Raw genomic sequence first — 20,041 nt, forward strand, 5'->3', positions numbered from 1 at the left:
AGCCTGGACTAGAGTGAAACCCTACCTCAAAAAAAAAAAAAAAAAAAAAAAAAAAAAAAAAAAAAAAAAACGAGAGAGAAAGAAAGAAAAAATATCTTACTTAAAAATAAAGAACCCAGTCTTGCCTGTAATACCTTGAATAGGGAGCCCAAACATACTGTATTCAAACTTATTCATAGGCCTGAAGCAAGAAACAGATGTAATTTTGAGCACAATAATCGAAAACTAATGTAATAGGTTATTTTCTAGGGGAATAAAAACGTTAATTACAGAAGATACATAGTTATTATCCCATTCACTTGCTTCTTAGTAAATATTTGTTGGGCTGGAGAGATAGCTCAGCAGTTAAAGGTGCTTTTCTGCAAAGCCTGATGGTCTGGGTTTGATTCCCCAGTACCCAGATAAAATCAGATGCATAAAATGCACAAAGTGGTACATGCATTTGGAGTTCATTTGCAGTAGCAAGAGGCTCTGGCATACTCTCTCGCTCTTTCTTTCTCACTGTCTTTCCTTGCAAATAAATAAATAAAATTTTATACAAATAAATAAGTATGTGTCCAATTTTTTTGTAGGGTCTTTGTGCATGTTAAGCAAGTACGCTACCATTAAGCCACACCCTCAACCCTACTCATGGCTTGTTTTGGTGTAGGCGCATGTTCATATGTGTGGGTGCAGGTGTGTGGCCTGTGCCATAACCAACACATGCGTGGAGGTCAGAGGACAATCTGGACCATGGGTTCCTATCTTCCACCTTTTTGAGACAGGGCCTCTTATTAGTGTTCACAGCTGTTTTAGCCGGACTAACTGGCCCACAAGCTTCTAGGGGATTCTCCTGTTCCCCACCTCCTCTCTAGCCATATCATAGATATTGGCTCTAGGACATCTGGCTTTACTTAGGTTCAGAGGGTCCAAACTCAGATATATTTGCACAGCAAGCACATTATCTACTGAGCCATCTTCCCAACCCCTATTTGTTCATCTTTAAAAGAAAAAAATAAACCAAGTAAGAATTCAGACAGAAAAAAAAAAAAAAAAACATGGGAAAGAAAATTAATCCTCCTTCATAAACTATTAGAACTGTTTGGACTAAGTATGTATTTGAAGAAAATAAAGTAATGAAGATTATTTACTGAGTTTGCCAGTCAAAACATTATTATATTCAATTCTTGGTGTCTAAAGGGTTTTTTGAAACAGGTATGGTATAAGTAAGTAAAATATTGACCTATAAGGTATGGTACAAGAAAGTAAAGCATGAGGCTCTCAGGAGGGCAGGCCTTTCAGTTCTGGATTTACCTATCAAATATCTACTGAGTACCACAGTGCTCTTGGTCCAAATAGCATTCCATATCCTTCCTGCGCTAACAGACAGCCTACCCTAGCATGGAGCCTTTAACCAGATCCGCCCAGATGCCAGCTACTAAGGTATGGAACACTATTTTCTTCTTTTGCTACTTGGCATCAAGGAGCCAGTACGTTAATCAATTTAAGTCATTCATACCATCAGAAGCCCAGAGGTGGGACAAACATAGGAAGTAAAGTCAAGAGCAGTACCACACAGTGGCTGGCATTAGCATCACAGTATGTGGATTTAGAAGTTCACAAGCTGAGTGAAGTCACAACTCTGAGCAGGTTCCTCAAGGTCTCTGAGTCACAGATTTCTCCTGTGTAGAATGGAGACAAACATCTACTTCACAAGGTTCCTGTGAGAATTCAATGAGGCAGGCAAGCCCTTTTGGCTGCCCTGTCTCTGCAACTCCTGTCTACTGAGGAAAAAGTAACTGCAGTAAATAAGTCATTGTACAAGAGGGGAAGTTCTAAGGCACCAGTGAACTGGTTTGGAGTCAGAACGAGCCCCAAATTGGTAGTTAGGAAATGAGGAACAAATGTATGTACAGATGCTCCTCTCTTTACAATGAGGTTACATCCTGGGAAACCCAGTGTAAGTGAAAACATCTTAAGGTGAAAATGTATTTAATACAACTAACCTACTGAACTTGCTTAGCAACACAGCACACTGCAGAGCATGGGTCGTTTACCTTTTTGATGATTCCCTCTGCTGCCAAGCAACACAAGAGTATTGTACCACAAACTGCTAGTCCCCTCCCCCAAAAAGATCAAAATTCAACATTCAAAGCCAAATATGGCAGGACATGCTGGCAATCCCAGCACTCAGGAAGCTGAGGCTGGACAGTGAGTTCAAGGCCTCCATGGGCTATATCTTAAGATTGTCTAAAAACCCTACAAAATTTAAAGTATAACTTCTACCACTGTAAAGTTGAAAGATTCAAAGTCAAACCATAGTGTCAGGGATCATCTATATCTAATCATATTGAGCTGTGGTAAGTGTATCTTACTTTTATCTGTCTCAACATTCTTCTATGTCCTTCCTTCCTCTTTACCAAAGTCACTGTAATATTATTTGTGGCATAGCTTCATTTTTTTTGTTTTTTGAGGTATGGTCTCATTCTAGCCCAGGCTGACCAGGAATTCACTATGGAGTCTCAGGGTGGCCTCAAACTCACGGTGATCCTCCTACCTCTACCTCCCAAGTGCAGGGATTAAAGGCGTGCGCCACCACGCCCAGCTGTGACATAGCTCATTTTAAACAGCATTGAACAACCCACATTTTTCTATTTTCTTTTTTTACAAGCATTTTTAATTATTTACTAGAGAGAGGGAAGGAGAAAAAGAAAGAGAGACACAGAGAGAGAGAGAAAACATGAGCATGCCAAAGGCCTCTTGACACTGTAAATAAACTCCAGATGCATGCACCACTTTGTGCATCTAGTTTTATGTGGGTACTATGGAATTAGATCCAGACCAGCAGGCATTGCAAACAAGCCCTTTTAACCACTGGGCCATCTCCCCAGGCCCCTCCACTTTTGTCTAATTCATTCATATCAAAGTATACATGAGTTGTATTAGTTATCTTTTTGTTGCTGAGACAAAATAACAAAAATCAGTTTAAGGGTAGAAGGGTTTGTTTCAGCTTACAGTTCCAGGTTAGGGTACAGCCCATCATGGTGGGGAAGGATGGCAGCACTTGCTTGAAGCAGAACTGGTCACAATCAGCCCATAGGGAGGGAGCAGGGGGTGATGAATGCCAGGGCTTAGCCAGTCTCTCTTGAGTCTAGGATCCTTGCCCAGGAAATGGTGCCACCCACAGTTAAGATGGGTCTTCCCACCTCAATTAACCTAATCAAGATAATCCCCCAGGCATGCCCAGAGGGTCACCCAATCTAGATAATCCCTCACAGGTTGACAATCACAATAAATCAACATATGACTACAGTGGTTACCATCGATAAAATACCCTTCAAATCTTGACCTTACTGAGAGAAGTCTGAGAGGAAAGAGCTGGGTTACTCTGGATAACTTATCACAGTTCAAAGCACCATTTAGTTTTGGCCTCCAGTAATGAAATGGGGGGGGGGGGCATGTATTTTACCCTCTGTTGAGGTAACTGAAAACCACATATAGGTAATTCATGAAGAATAAACAGTTTAGTTAGCTCATGGTTCCAGAGGCTGCATCTAGTGAGGGCCTTCCAGTTGGATCTCGACCCAGCGTGGCAGAGAATATTCCATGGCAAGACAGAACACATCTAAGAGATGGAGCCAAGCTGGCTTCCATGAGAGCCCCACTCCACATAGCCCATGAATCCACCCATGCTTGATGACAGCAGAGGCTGGCATGAACTCACTATGTAGCCCAAGTTGGCCTTGAATTCTTCTTTTTAAATTTCTTTTATAATTTTATTTATTTGTTTATTAGATACAGAGGGACAGAGAGAATGGGCATGCCAGGGTCTCTAGCCACTGCAAAGGAACTCCAGATGCATGTGCCATGACGTGCGCCTGGCTAACGTGGGACCTGGAGAATTGAACCAGGGTCCTCAGGCTTCGCAGGCAAGTGCCTTAACCACTAAGCTATCTCTCCAGCCTGGCCTTGAATTCTTGGTGATCTTTCTGTTTCAGCTTCCTGAATGCTGGGGTCAAAGGCACGTGCCCCCACACCTGGCTCCTAATCACCTACTAAGGGTTCCACTCTCTGGGATGGAGATATGGCTTAGTCATAAGGTGCTTGCCTTCAATAGTCGAAGGACCCAGGTTCCATTCCCTAGTACCCACATAAACTAGACGCACAAGGTGGTGCATACATCTGGAGTTCATTTACAGTGGCTGGAGGCCCTGATGTGCCCATTCGCTCAAATAAATAAAACACACAAATAAATAAATAAATAAATAAAGGTTCCATTTTCTCCTCTTAAGCCTCACAGAGAGTTAAATTTCATCATGAGTTTTGGTGGGACCATTCCAATCATAGTGCCTTCTTAGTTTCTTCTGTGTAGATTAATGCTGAAATAACCAAGAGACCTAGACTCAAGAGAGTTCTCATCCTAACAAACATTTAAATGATTCCTTAAGAGATGTTAGGTCTTGTGGAGACACTGATAAGTACAGATTCCTGTTGTACTTGGGAGCGGGTGTCATTGCTCTTTAGAGATGATCCCATTTAATTCTCCAACAGTCGGGGCGGGAGGGGGGGTTGTTTAGGAAGTATTGTTATCGGGGATTTAAGTGAGGCAACTAAGGTTTAGAGCGCTAGTGAGGAAGACAGGCAGCTGAGAGATTTTTTGGCTCTATGCTCTACTGCAAAACGTGGTAATGATTCCTTTCCACTTGGAAGTAATATACATGCTATTGCTTGTTCTCATTTTATATGAGCCAACATGTGCATATTACCGCGGAAGTCGTTTAAAAAGAAAGGCAAATATAGAATGAACCTTAGAAAGATGAGCATAGCTAGAGGTGGGAGTTCGAGACCAGCCTAGGACACACAATGATAGATATGACAAGCACATCTAGGGACACAAAAAATGCCAGTAGGAGATGTTGACCCACGACACGTGTTTCCCAGAGGGCCTGCCATGTCTGTTAAAAGCGTGCCAAACCAGAGCGTGCACTTGGGAATGGCGCATCACAGAACGCCTGAAGCCAAGGGCTCCTTATCAAAGATGCCAAATTCTGAAATACATCTACGGAGCTTCTCCCCTTTTACTCACAGATGCACGGACCTGACAGGCTAACAGTATGCCTCGACGGTTATTATAACGGCCATAACATGTCTTTTCAAATGAATGTAGTCTAGCGTGTCTTAAGTGTTAATGTTCCTTTGCGGCCTAGAGGCTTAAGAGTCTGCTTCTGCCGCAGGTCAGGGCCTCAGCCTTTCCCCCCCAGCATTCGCTGTTGATTTTAGTCGTGTTTGAGGACGTCAGTGGCTGATTGATAAACCCATGCCCAGCTTGCGGCAAAACCCACTCCGAAGTTGCAGCCCGATGGAAGGGCGAGCTAGCCGGCACCCCGGTCCCTTGGGAAGAGCCGCCCGCTGCGCGCGCCGTGGGCGGGAGCTGAGATGCCGCAGACCCCCGGGCTCCAGTCGGGGTTCAAAGTGCATCTTTTAAGTCAAATCCAACTTCAGGTCTTCAAAGCGGGGACCCTCTGGGTTCCGAGCAAGGGGGGCATGGACGGGACAAGGACCCCCGCCCAGCAGCCCAGGGAAGCCAGCTCTGGGTTGGCCACCCTGCCCGCCCTGCAGCTCCGCCGTCCGGTCCGGGACCCCCCGCGGCCTCGGCCCCGCAGGGAGCGGCGGGGCGCGGGCTCGACTCTCTCCTCGGCGGCCGGCGGCGGCGGGGCGCGGGGAGGGAGCGCAGGGCGCAGGCCAGCGGCGGCCTCGCGGCGCGTCCACGTGTGGCGGGGCCGCGGGGAGGAGGAGGAGGAGGAGGAGGAGGAGGAGGAGGAGGAGGAGGAGGAGGAGGAGGAGGAGGAGGAGGAGGAGGAGTGGGGGGGGAGATCGCGGGGCCAGGGGGAGGGTTCACATCTCCGCCAAGTTCCCGGATGGTCGCAGCCTCCCGGCGCTGAGCGCTTTTCCTGCCCGCCCGCCCGGCTCAACCCTTCGGAATTAACGAGAAGTTTTCCAGGGAAAAAAAAAAAGAGAGAAAAGAAAAAAAAAAAAAATGCCCCGCGCACCGCGGGGCCGAGGAGCCGCCCGGAGCCGGAGCGCGGTAAGTGAGCCCGGAGCGCGTCGCCGCTGCTACGGCCCCTGCGCACGGCGCGCCCCGGGGTCCGCCGAGGGGGTCCGGGAGGGGCGCGGCTCGACTCGACGGCCGGGACGCGGGCGGGGCCGCCGCGAGGTCCAGGCCGAGACCCCCCCTCACTCTCCCCTTTCCCCCCGGGCGGCGGGTGCAGTGCGGCGCGGAGCCCGGAGGCCCGCGCGTCCTGGGCGCTGGCGTGGGACGGAGGGGGCGGCGGACGCTAGAACCGCCCGCCGGGAGCCTGGAGCGGTGGGCTGCGCGGCGATGCCCCCGGGGCGGACGGGGACCGGGCAGCGCGCCCCTCCCTGGGCTGCACTTCCCGACCCCAGCTTTCCCTCCGGATGCTCGCGCACCGCCCGGGCGATGGTCCGCGTAGACGCGCGCGCCAGTCCCGGTCGGTGCTGGGGACCCCGGCCGAGGACTCCTTACCCCTTTCTCTCTTAACATAACTTTCCTTTTGAAAGGAAAGAACTGTGGAAACTTGCAAATGTAAGGGAAACCGGCGGACCCAGCAGAGGGTGACCCAGATCACCCCCCTCCCAACTCGTGGCTACACTTTGAACTTGCAGATTAACAAAAGGGTGTGTCCGAGAGGAACCTTGGTCCCGCCGAATCCCCGAGGAATAGTCAGCCTCGGGCCACGGGCTCCTGGCTTGCTCTGGGTTCTCTAGGAAGCCCCTCAGGTTGTCGTCAGCAATGAGGGGCTTGATCCCCCTTTTCCCGATCTTCACTAATCAGTTCTGCCTCCCGGAGTTCTCCTTGCAGCTCACCTCTTTCTGCACTCTCCTCGCCTACTTTGCACGTAGGTAGACTCGTGTGGGCACCCTTGCACCCTCCCTTCGGTAGCTGTTCTACCACTGTCCCAAAGCTATTTCAAAACAGTACTGGTGCTTCATTTTGGGACACTGGTAGATTTTGCCTCCTCAAAAATTCCACTCCCATAATGGATAAAATAACACCGGATTCTTTTCTCAGTTTGTAAATCGCCCTTTGACTTTTTAACGTGAGAGAACCCTGTGTAGACTATTAGCATTCTGCAGCTCTTTTGCAGTGCTAGGGACACTGGCCTCCACTCTCACTAGTCTTCCCCCGGGGGGACTTTTCTGCCAGGTGACTTCACATGGTTGAGCTTCTCAGGGACCTAGACGCACTGTCTTCCACAGATACTCAAGCATCGTCATCTTCTTCCAGGGTACTAATCCAGCCCTGGCTGTAGGGTCCCCCCCCCCATCCCCCAAGCATCCCATGAACTCCCTTGAATTTGTGTGATATAGAGCAAGCAGAGAGATTGGAAAGCAGAGTCAGAGAAAATTTTGGGACATTTAGGGGCGAATGAGCTTGTTTCCCAGTGGAGGGGTTCATGCCTGCCTTCATCTGTTTGTTAATTTGACAAATTGTCTACTGTATGTGTAGCCACTTCCTGTTGTTGCCTTTGGGTGTTATCATGCAACTTGAGCCTCACTTACCTCCAAACTAAATGGGCTTTTGCAATTCTTCCGTTCCAGGGTAAGAGGATCAGGTGGGATAATGGGTATGAAACAGCCAAAGGTAACTTGCCACAAAGGCCAACCAGTCGCTATGTAGTGTGTAGCACCCAGACACAAGAGTGTAATGGGCTCACAGAGGGTTAATAGGTGATGAGGTGTCTGAAATTTACTATGTCATGTGCTCAAGGCAGACCTTTTGTAAGTGGCATGTTTGTGTCACTGTCTTTGGTTTTTCAAGGTGTGCCTAACTAGGGTTGTAATTTTTTTTTTTTTTTTTCGGTGAGGAGAGGAGACCTGCAGATTCTACAGCAATACCAAGAGAATAAAACAAAGCGAAAACATGTTTTTATTTGTTGCTGTAACCCCTTCGTTTCTAAGCGTCTGGGACTCTGGCTCCATTGTAGTCTTCCAGATTCCTAGTGACACCCACACAGAGGTGTCTTTACTGCTACTCCTCAGCAGTTCACAGTCCATGGTTCTTGAAGGGTTAATAGGCTCATTTACTGTGTTAGGACTAGATGGGGCCCACAGATGCAAATCTGGGCAGTGTTGGAGGAATCAAGCCAGAGCCTTCTGAGCAAGGAAGGTATCTGCTAGAGGTCTTAGCTATGCTCAGAAAGAGATGACTGCTCGCCTTCAGTAAGGATGACCTAATTTCACATAGCAAGAATGTAAAGAAAATATAGTAAAATAAGGTAGGAAAAGGTACAGAACAAATCAAGGAATTTCAGTGATTTCCAACCAGCGGGAGTCAGTCCATCATTAGCCCACCTTACAAGAATCTATTGTTGGGCTGGAGAGATGGCTTAGCGGTTAAGCGCTTGCCTGTGAAGCCTAAGGACCCCGGTTCGAGGTTTATTCCCTAGGACACACGTTAGCCAGATGCACAAAGGGGCGCACGCATCTGGAGTTAGTTTGCATTGGCTGGAGGCCCTGGCGTGCCCATTCTCTCTCTCTCTGCCTCTTTCTCTCTCTGTCACTCTCAAATAAATAAAAATAAACAACAAAAAAGAACTTATTGTTTACTATATCCTTAGTATGGGAGGCTTAGTAGGCGTGGTCACAATGTGTCCCACCATCTCAGCTGGGATTGAGGAACACCTCAGCTTTCACTTCTCTGGAATGAAGGAAGGAGGACTTCATCACCAGGCCTTCCTGGATTCTTCACCTCCAGCAGCTGTAGTCGCTCCTGAGGGTGAAAGTTACATACTTTTGAATACTAACAACTGCTAGGATATCTTCAATTTGTTAAGTAATGCTGTTAACACATGTAAATTAATATTGGAGTAAGCTGGTTCTTAGCCATTTATAAAGCTTTTATAATATCTTCTGTGAGGGCCCAGAATTTATATATTTTATTTTTGTGCCAAAGGATCTTGTTCACAGATCATGCTGGCCTTGAACTTGCAGAGATTCTCCTCCCTCTGCCTTCCAAGTGCTAGGATGACAGGTGTGTGCCACCATGCCTGGCCCCAGAGATCTAGTTTTTGGGAGTCCCCAGGTGATGCCATTGTGTACTGAGTGCAGAATTCCTTCATGGGTATAGCACAAGCCACAGAGTCTACCTAGTCTCACTTCCAGTCTGGTACTTTTTCTTACAGGACCTTTGTTTCCTTACCCTTTAATTCTTTGTTTTGTTTGTTTGTCTTTTGAGGTAGTGTCTCACTCTAGCTCAGACTGACCTGGAATTTAGTATGTAGTCTCAGGGTGGCCTCGAACTCTCTGTAATCCTCCGACCTGTGCCTCCCGAGTGTAGGGATTAAAGGCATGTGCCACCATGCCCGGCTTGTTTCCTTACTCTTAAAATGAAGGTAACAGTCTACGTCAGAGGATTGTTGTGAGGATCATGTGAGCATATGTTTGTGTTTCACTTAGCAGATTGCAGTGCTGCTGGACCAGTGCTCACGGGCGATGAGAAGCATTGTTGTCGATGTTAGTACGTATGAGGTGCTTGATACAAAGAGCCCAAACATAAACCTAAGAACTACTTCTTTTCTCCCCAAGGTAGGATCTCACTGTGACTCAGGCTGACCTGGAACTCACTCTGCAGTCCTAGCCTGGCCTCAAACTCACAGCGATCCTCCTATTTCTGCCTCCAGAGTGCTGGGATTAAAGGCGTGTGCACCACCATGCCTGTCAAAACTTCTTTTTATATAAATGAATGCATGTTAATAATCTCTCAGCTGCCTGCCGTCTATGAGATGTTTCACATCGGTCATCTCGTGCAACTTTAAGGAGAAGAATCTACTCTGCTGAGGCTGTCTAGACAGGGAAGGAAAAACGAGATGTGTCGCTCTTAGCCATTTGGCACTAGGAAATACCAGGGTAACGGGTTGTGACAGTCACATAGTTGCCATCATCCATGATGGGGAAAAGCAACCAGCTGATTAGACTGCAAATGACACTCCAGATGCATGCATCACCTTGTGCATCTGGCTTATGTGGGTACTGGGGAATCGAACCTGGATCCTTAGGCTTCGCAGGCAAGCATCTCTCCAGCCCTGTAACATTTTAATGTTGTTTACTATGAGTGTATTTTTCTCTTCGAATAACTCAATTTCCTATTTTCCCTCAATTATTAATTTAACTTATCTTTTGTGTGTGTGTGGTTCTGAGATTGAACAAGGTGCTGGATATGCTAAGGAAGTTCTCTATCATCCCAGCCCAGTTATATTCAAGTGAAACAAATTCTTTAAAGCTTTCCATGATTTGGTTCAAGCTTAAAAAAAAAAAAAATTCAGCCAATCAGGCTGAAGTGATGTCTTAGCCATTAAGGCACTTGCCTGCAAAGCCTAAGGACCCAGGTTCCATTCCTCAGTACCCACATAAAGCCAAATGCACAAGGTGGCTTTGCTTACAGTGACTAGAGGCTCTGGTGTGTCCATTTTCTCTATCTGCCTCTTTCTCTCTCTCTTAACAAATAAATTTTTTTAAAAAATCACTCCTTTCCTTTTCCTTTCTTACTTTCTCCCTTTAACATTACAACTATGCCCTTTAATTGACTCATGTAGTATTCATGCAACCCAGTGTAATTTCTATGTGAAGCCTGAGGCTAAGAGACTCTAGGCCATTTGCAAGTGTTCAGACGCAGGACAGTCTCATTCTAGTTCCTGCACTTGTAACCCTTAACTTCATCACCAGCCTTAATGCACCGACTTTTCCTATTCAAAGCTAAACTATTTCTCCATTCCTACCTGAAGCTGTTGCATCACTATTTGTTCCCTTCATGTTCTCTCTCTCTCTTTTTCATTTGTATGTTGAACCCTATAGACTTCAGATTGTTCACACTACTTTGTGAGAAGACCAAAATAATAGAGTTTGTTATACTTGGTGAAAGAACTTACCTGAAATAAATGGGAGGCACCATTACCTACACACCTCGTTGGTAAGCAAGTTTACATTCTTAAGAACATTCTCCTTAAGGAGAGTCAGAATGCTCCCTGCCTCTGTGCCTAGTTCCTCCTCAGTCAGTTCTGTCATGGTTGGTTTGGGCCTCAGCAGTGTCTTGAAGACCATGTCATTCTGTCTTGAAGACACGCGGGTCTTTTCTCCCTCCTTAGATTTTGGACTCTTTCCAAGCAATCACTTTTATAAAACATTCATCTATTTTATACTCTTGGGATGGTAGGTCATCTATTAATACTTAAGTGGTGGTTTATTTCTCTTATTCTCTCAAAGTTAGAGATAAATTTTTCTTGAAAAAAAAATCTTTGTTTTATAGAGAATGGTCTGGTTTCTGAAGATGCTAGAAACAATTTCAACCTAAGATGGGTCTTCCACCATGCTTGCTTTGTGACATTGTCATTTATCTTCAAATAGGGCTGGAAAGATGGCTTAGAGGTTAAAGCACTTGTCTTTGAAGCATAAGGACCAATATTTGACTCTCCTGGTCCCACATAAAGCCAGATGCTCAAAGTGGTGCATGTTTCTGGAGTTTGTTTGCAGTGGCTAGAGGCCCTGGTATGCCCATTTTCTCTCTCTGTGAGTGTCAAATAAATAAATTAAAAAGATATATATATATCTTCATATATATACATAATCCCCCCTCTATATATATCTATATCTATCTATCTATCTATCTATCTATACACACACACTTGGTTTTTTGAGGTAGGGTATCACTCTAGCTCAAGCTGACATGGAATTCACTATGTAGTCTCAGGGTGGCCTCAAACTCACGACAGTCCTCCTACCTCTGCCTCCCGAGTGCTGGGATTAAAGGTGTGCACCACCATGCCCGGCTAATAAAAATATTTTTAAAAAAATAGGTAGCCTTAACTGTTATGTATCTTTATATCTTCCAAATTAAAAAAAAATGATAATTCTACTAATAAAGTAGCAGAAAAGGAAAAGGAGAGTGGAATCAGCATTGTAGTACCTCAGAAGTGATGTTTCCCGCACCTGCGTCTTTTTTACGCCATATGAACAAGATTCAAACTTCTGCCACTGGCTTCTGCATCCTTTGCTGTGTCTGAGAAGAGGTGCACAACCTGAGAGAGAAGTTTCCACACAGTTGAAGGATACGAACAAGCCTTCCTGACTGCCATAGACTCCTTTGTACTGGGGCCACAGCACCTCTGTCAGTTAAGTGGTATCTGTAGCAGGAAGGAAATGGTGAATAAAGCAGAAAGGCCAGAGCCAAGCAGTGTTGTGGGTTAGTGGAGTCAGTTATAACTTTCAGTAAAAGTTTATATATATGTATATGTATGTGTGTGTGTATGTATGTATATATATATGGTGTGTTTATGTTTTTACTTTTTCTTACATAGATCATCCATGCTTCTTTAAAACATGTCTATATATGTTAATTTCTACATTGCTCATGAGCAAAACTTGTCACTTTAAATAGGTATGATGCATATATCTTATCTCATTTTTACATTTATTTACATTCCTTCCCTCTCCCTCCTGTAGCCTATTCCCTGCTCTCACATATTTGAGATTGTGTTATAGAGATACTTTTTACATTTTGCTTGCTTTACTTTTAGTGTTCTTGTTGGAAAAGTGAAAATCATTATCACTAAGAAGTGGTGTTTTAAATATTTCTAGAGCATACTGGTTTGTTGTTATTATTATTCTAGGGATTGAACCTAGAACCTCATGGGTGCTAAGCACATAATGTGCTAGGCCACTGAGCTAACACTCCCAACCTTCCTACTATTTTCTTGGTGACAGCTGTGTGGCAGTCTCTTGTCAGGATGTATTCCACTAGTCCACTCCTGGTTGGTGGTCACAGTCACTCACTAGACTGCACAGCGCTGGTTCACTGACCATCAGCTCACCCATTAGCTTTTGCTAATGATGTCCAACCATCAAGGCATTTTTTCTGTGGCATGTCATCACAAACCAAATGGGCAGTGGATTCGATTTCTTGTTTTGCAACCACTGCTGTGTCAGCCCATTTCTTAACCATTCTAAACATTTTTCTGTTGATGTATGCAAGAGATTATGTACTCTGAATAAAGAAGTTAGTCCTGGGAGGGACCAAGAGAGAAATCTGATTACATTTTGGGAAGATAAAATCTGAACCTGTTAGATGAGCTGAGGCAGTGTTTAGGAAACCTTCAGACTCCCCCTGTCCCCAAGCAGAATAGATTCATACCTTAGGAACCTTCAGACCTTGAACATCTTGAGAAAGCACGTGCCCTAGCTATTTGCTTTCTGAGAATGAAAACAGTGAGAGCAGTGTCTTGACCACAATAGCCTTGTGTGTCAGGGATGGATAATTAAATAATGGAGACAGCCAGATCAGCCTGAGCTGGAAGAATGCAAATGGACTGCTCTTTAAGAGCCCCACAGCCCATAAGCAGCTCTGATACAATGTGTGAACACCATTAGGTGAGCTGGGCTGGGTCTTCCAGGAAAGGCCAGGATGATAATGGATTGAACAGGAAAGGGACAGAGCAGGGTGAAAAAAAAGAGAAGACTAAGCCAGTTCTCTTCCTTAATTCTCAGAAGACAGGCTGAGAGGCACATTTTCAGTTGTGCTAAAATTAGATTTTTTGAGGGCCTTAGTAAAAGGGAAAATAGTCAAAACCCTTTTAAAAACTTTTTGTTGTTGTTTGTTTTTCCAAGAATGGTCTTGCTCTAGCCCCGGCTGACCTGGAATTCACTATGTAGTCTCAGGCTGGCCTTGAGCTCATGGTGATCCACTTACCTCTGCCTCCTGAGTTCTGGCATTAAAGGCAAGCCTTACCACACTCACTTTACAAACTTTTTTTTTCCTTTTTAGAGAAAGAGAGAGAATGAGAGAGAATTGGGTCACCAGGGCCTTAGCCACTAAAGTTGAACTCCAGATGCTTACACCACTTAATGTACTTTTTAAAACTTTTTTAAAAAGCTTGTCCATTGCAGCTGGAGTTTGATTGCCATGCATGGCTTAAGAAAGAATTCTGCATGTGTTTTTGTTTGTTTGCTTGCTTTTGTGTGTGTATGTGTGTGTGGTATGTATGCACATGTGTATGTATGTAATATTCATGCATAGTGTATGTGTGTGGTATGCATGCACATGTGTATATGTGTAATATTCATACATAGTGTGTATGTGTGGTATGCATGCACATGTGTATGTGTGGGGTGCATGTGCACATGCGTATGTGTATGGGCGCATTACACAATGTACATGTGGAGTCTAGAGATCAGTCACTCCACCTTTATTTTCTGAGACTGAATCTCTCACTGAGCCTGGAGTTTATCCATTTGGCTAGTCTAGCCAGCCAGCCAGTCCGAAGGATCCTCCTGTCTTTGCTGCCCCAGCACTGGGATTATAGTCATATGCCACCATGCCTGGATTTTTATGTGGGTGCTAGAGATCCAAACTCAGGGCACCCTACTTGCGTGGCAGGCACTTTACCTACTGAGACATTGTCCCCATCCAATCTTGAGTGTGAGACAAATACAAAAAGTAAGTTGTTGGGCTGGAGAGATGGCTTAGCGGTTAAGCACTTGCTTGTGAAGCCTAAGGACCCCGGTTCGAGGCTCAGTTCCCCAGGTCCCACGTTAGCCAGATGCACAAGGGGGTGCACACGTCTGGAGTTCGTTTGCAGAGGCTGGAAGCCCTGGCATGCCCATTCTCTCTCTCTCCCTCTATCTGTCTTTCTCTCTGTGTCTGTCACTCTCAAATTAAAAAAAAAAGTAAGTTGTTGCTAGAATTGGGGCCTGAGTACTACTTTATAAACCATTAGGACTAGAAGTTCAATATTCAGACATTGTAATCCTTTTCCCCATCTTGTTTTTTTTTTTAAATTAATTAATTAATTAATTAATTTGAGAGCAACAGACACAGAGAGAAAGACAGATAGAGGGAAAGAGAGAGAATGGGCACGCCAGGGCCTTCCGCCTCTGCAAATGAACTCCAGACGCGTGCACCCCCTTGTGCATCTGGCTAACGTGGGACCTGGGGAACTGAGCCTCGAACCGGGGTCCTTAGGCTTCACAAACAAGTGCTTAACCGCTAAGCCATCTCTCCAGCCCACCCCCAATCTTGTTTTTTGATGAGGAACTAGAAATTAAAAAAAAAAAAAAAGCCTTGCATGATTATGGAATGATCAGGATAGTATGATGGTCTTGTTTTTACTATAAACCTCCCTTCCATACAAAATTCTATATCATGTCTGCTTTGCTGTGATAAAACAACATGCTCACTATAAGGCCGCGTGCTCAGTGTATGTACTTGCAGTCTTGGCTGGAAATATGGCTGTCACTGTTTGAAATTATGTTGAAATTTTTAATTTGTTCCGATTACAAAATTATATACGTGCAGGCTGGAGAGATGGCTTAGTGATTAAGGCACTTGCCTGCAAAGCCCAAGGACTCATGTTTGATTCTCCAGATCCTACATTAGCCAGACACTCAAAGGTGAGACAAGCATAAGGTTGCACATGCCCAGTAGGTGGCATAAGAGTCTGGAGTTTGATTGCAGTGGCTGAGGCCCTGGTGCACCAATTCTCTCTCTCTTTAAAACTATATAGTGCTGGAAATCAGGCCTAGGGCCTCAAGCATTATTAGGCAAGCTATCTACTAATGGCCCACATCCTCTGCCTCAGGCTGTGCTTAAAAAAAAAAACATAATAAAGCATCATAGACATTCTCTCCAGATTATAAAACTCATTATGGCATGGATGTGTAATCTCCTATAACTTATTTAGCTATTTATATTAGTTTTTTGCATGTGTATGTGTGTATGTGTGGTGTGTGTGCATGTGTGTATGAATGTTTATATATGTGGGTGCACATACACTTATGTGCATGTGGAGGCCAGAGGTTGATGTCAAGGGTCTTCCTTAATAACTTTCTACCCTATTCTTTTTAATTTTTTGTTATTTATTTATTTGAGAGCAACAGACAGAAAGAGAAAGAGGCAGATAGAGAGAGAATGGGCACGCCAGGGCCTCTAGCCACTGCAAAGGAACTCCAGATGCGTGCACCCCTTGTGCATCTGGCTAACGTGGGTCCTGGGGAATCGAGCCTCGAACCGGGGTCCTTAGGCTTCACAGGCAAGCGCTTAACCACTAAGCTAACTCTCCAGCCCTACCTTATTCTTTGAGTCAGCACCTCTCACTGAACCTAGGGCTCACCGAGTAAGCTAGACTAGCTAGCCAGTGAGCCCTAGGAACTCCCTGTCTTCATCTCCTAGCACTGGGGTTACAGGCATATACCACTATGCCTGGCATTTTGTGTGGTACTGAAAACTCAGATCCTCATGCTTGCATGGCAAGTATTTTACCAACTGATCCATCTCCCCAGCCTTTCCACTCATATTGTTTTAAGTTTTCTACTATGTTAGTTCCTCTCAGAACATAGCTCTGTGTTTGTGTGTGTTTGCATATGCTAACATGAAGAAGCATTTATTTCTGTCAGTAGTCTTACTCAAGTAGTCTTACTCTCCAAAAGTACCCTCCCTAGCCCTGCACAAGAATGTCTCCCCACATCCTTGCCACGTAATTCATCTTAGAAGTATAAACTTTCGAATCTCCTTTTCCTGTTTTCTTTCAAATGGTTTTTAGGGAGCACTTGTCACTGTGCCTTTTAAAACCATCCACCCATTTGAATCATTCATGCCTATTTTTTCCTTAATTTCTCAAACGTGCATATGATTTGTCTCTAGAACTAGAGAAGAAAAACGTGTGTCTAAGCTCACAGAGCTTAATTGTTCTGTGTTGAAATGAAGCAAAACACTTGATCTCTAATCATCAGAAAGTCAATATAAAACTTTCAAGCCCAATCTTCCCCTTCTAAGAGCATATTATTTAAGACATTGTCTCAGGGAATATAAATGTTTTAATGGCAAGAACAGAAACTTACAAAATACAAAGTCGGGAAAATTTGAAGGCATTTTAAGCCTGCGGAGCTAATTGGGTTTCCCTCTTGAATCCAAAAGTCTGAAGACAAAGGTCCTTTGAACACATTTGTTCTAAGTTCTGCTGAGTTATTATTACATAAAGAGCTAAAAGTAAATCATAGCAGATAGGAATTTCAACCTGAACTGCCTCTGAAAGCCCCTGCCCTCATTGCTCCTGCTTATTTTTCTGGGAGGTGAGACTAGATTCCACTTCCCCTGTCCTCCTAGTTGCTGAGTTCATTACAAAATTATTTGTATATAACTTCAGCAGTACACTGGCTAATCAGAAACAGCTGTGCAACTGGAGCCGTTTATATGAACAGAATAACTAAATCAATCAGCAAAATTTCTTGTGTTCTGGTAGGTCAGGCCAACATTGTGTAGCCAGAATAAGAAGAACGCTTTGTAACTAACCTAACACAGATGGCAAAAAAAAAAAAAAAATAACCAAAAAAAAACTGGGCAGCAGAAGTTGGAGCTGAAATTTAGGGAACGCTCTGAGTCCTGATAGCAGCCATAAGAAAGTGTAGCTCTGTCTTTAGTGTTATTGTTTTAAAGGTTAGGAAGATTCATAAGGGGACATCCTGTTTTAAAAAGACTGTCTTCCCTAAGGACTGGGCTCCCTGCGTGAAGCTGAGTGCCAGATCAATGTCTTCAAAGAGACGCCTGTTCGTTCTGCCAAAATGGCAGCACTGAAAGCAAGTCCGAGGTCTCGTGCTTGGAAAACATCACGGATGAGGCAAAGTGACATGTCTGCCTAGAGAAAGCGAGGCTCCATCAGGGAAGAGACCGAGGGTGAAGTCCTGACACGGTGTAGCAGCCAGAGAATTCCTATGCATCATGTGTTCTTGCACAGAGCCCCAGAGGCTCATGAAAGCTGGATGAATTCACAGAATGTGGCCCTGGTCATATGGCTCCAAGCGGTCCGTGTTAACGTAAACCTCAGCACTATGAGAGAGGAAGCCTGAAGACACAGGAGACTCTGTGGACCCCAAGTCTGCCCGTGTGACCCAATCACAAGGGACCCTGCACTTGCTACCACTTAAAAGCACATGCAACTCTCAAAGCTACCAACCTGTCTCCACGAGCCACAGTTAAGTGCCTGGGCTCTCAGGCAGTGCCAGTCCTGAGGGGTAACAATTGGGTTTTCAGCCAGTTAGTAGCTCCAGGAAGGGATCATGACACCCACAGTTTTTCTTGCTACAGATCGCAGTATTAGCAGGGTCCTCAGCCTTCTAAGCAGTTGTAAAGGTGAACACATACAAAATGACAATAACATATGGACCGACCCAAGGAAGTCTAGAATTGGTGCTTCCTGGTTAGAGTTGAAGTGCTCCTTACAGTGGGTAAAGCTGCTTAGAAAAATAGCTTAGTTATAAAGTGCTTGCCTAGCATTTGAAAGGCGCTAGGTTCAACTCCCAGTATGGCAAAGCAGAGTGCGTAAGGTGAGCCAGGGATGTATCTGTCTGTGCATGTGGTGAGGAAGACAGTTTCAATGTTGTGCATTTGTGTGTACTACAGAAGGATAAGGGTGGATAAAATGGAGGTGTAAATACATATAGTGAAGTAGTGTGGTCTTGATTTCTTTTTCTGAGGCAGGGACTCACTCTAGTACAGAATGACCTGGAACCCACTCTGTAGCCCCAGGCTGGTCTCGAACTCACAACAATCGTAACTCACATCAGTCCTTCTACTTCAACTTTCCTAGTCCTAGAATTAAAAGGGTGTGCACCCCCATACATATCTATGAGCTTGATTTTTTTTTTTTTTTGAGGTAAGGATTTGCACTAGCCTAGGCTGACGTGGAATTCACAATGTAGTCTCAGGGTGGCCTCCAACTCATGGCAGTCCTCCTACTGCTGCCTCCCTGGGATTAAAGGCTTGTGCCACCACTCCCAGTGAGCTTGATTTTTAAAAAATATTTATTTGACAGTGGGGAGAGAATGAATGAGAATGGGTGTGCCAAGGCCTCTTGCCACTACAAAATGACTCAAGACACGTTTACCACTTTGTGCATTTGGCTTTACCTGACAGAGTTACCTCCCAAGATAGGCACTGCCTCTGAGCCCACCAGGCACTTGACTTTTATTGCATGTAAAAGAAAATCTGCCAGGCATCTGGTTCAAATCTCATCCCAACAAATATTTAAAAACCTTTCATGTAACAGAAAGAGCTCAGTGTTTCAGCTAATGTTCTATGTTTTTATTGTTTTGTTTTGTTTTGGTGAGGTAGGGTCTCGCTTCAGCCCAGCCTGACACGGAACTCACTGTGTAGTCTCAGGCTGGCCTCAAACTCACGGTGATCCATCTACCTCTGCCTCTTTAAGTGCTAGGACTAAAGGTGTGCACCACCATGCCTGGCTCAGCTAAAATTCTTTCTTCAGCAAGTACACAATAAGATTCCAATGAAAGTGAAGAACTTCATGAGTTTGCTAACATATTAACTTGATTTTTATATGTACTCATACACTGTTTTCGATCAATGAGAAGTACAGTGGACATACATTTCTCTCCCTTACGTATTACTTAGTCAGAGACGGGCATAGCAGAACTCCAGGCTCATCTGACTGATCATCAGCAATGTTAAAGACTGCACTGTTCAGTACTTAGTCAGGCCTAGTAATGTACAGTCTGTCCCACCATAGATACCTGAACCCCTATTTTCTTCCTGTTCCTGTGGATTCCTGTCCTCTATTTCAGCAGAGTAGGACATCATTGTCAATGTCATCTGACTCTTAGGCAGCAAAACTGAGACTTGAATATGAGGGTGGAGTTCCTAGTCTGCTTCCCCTTATATTTCATGACCGCCTTTGGCAAAGAATTGCCAGCCATGTAAAGGGTTAAGTCAGTGAGATGTGGATCGTCAGGTCTTAATCTGAGAACAACTCAAGTTTCTATTGTCTGCACTATCTCGGAGGATTAGTGGGAATCCGGAACCAGGAACAAAGTGATGGCGGGCAAGGGGGACATCTGCCTTTGGGTACTGTCACACATGGGGCCTCAAGAAAACCCAGGCTTTCACAAATCCCAGACAGAATCCACATGCAGCTGACTGTGTGCTTTGGAGGGTGCTCGCTATGATGGTGGTGATTTGGGGGAGTGGAGCGGTCCCATTGGGAGT

General features: G+C 44.9%; 1 protein-coding gene across 1 annotated transcript in view; it reads left to right on the plus strand.

Annotated features, from left to right (window-relative positions):
• The first annotated feature begins 5,914 nt into the window (after positions 1-5,914).
• Positions 5,915-20,041, plus strand: part of Wipf1 (WAS/WASL interacting protein family member 1) — a 133,742-nt gene continuing 119,615 nt past the window's right edge. Inside the window, exon 1 of the mRNA XM_045147567.1 lies at positions 5,915-6,064. The gene's annotated coding sequence lies outside the window, so the exon portion shown is untranslated. The remainder of the gene's footprint in view (positions 6,065-20,041) is intronic.

This window comes from Jaculus jaculus, chromosome 4 (genome assembly GCF_020740685.1).
Source record: "Jaculus jaculus isolate mJacJac1 chromosome 4, mJacJac1.mat.Y.cur, whole genome shotgun sequence".
Classification (NCBI taxonomy): Eukaryota; Metazoa; Chordata; class Mammalia; order Rodentia; family Dipodidae; genus Jaculus; species Jaculus jaculus.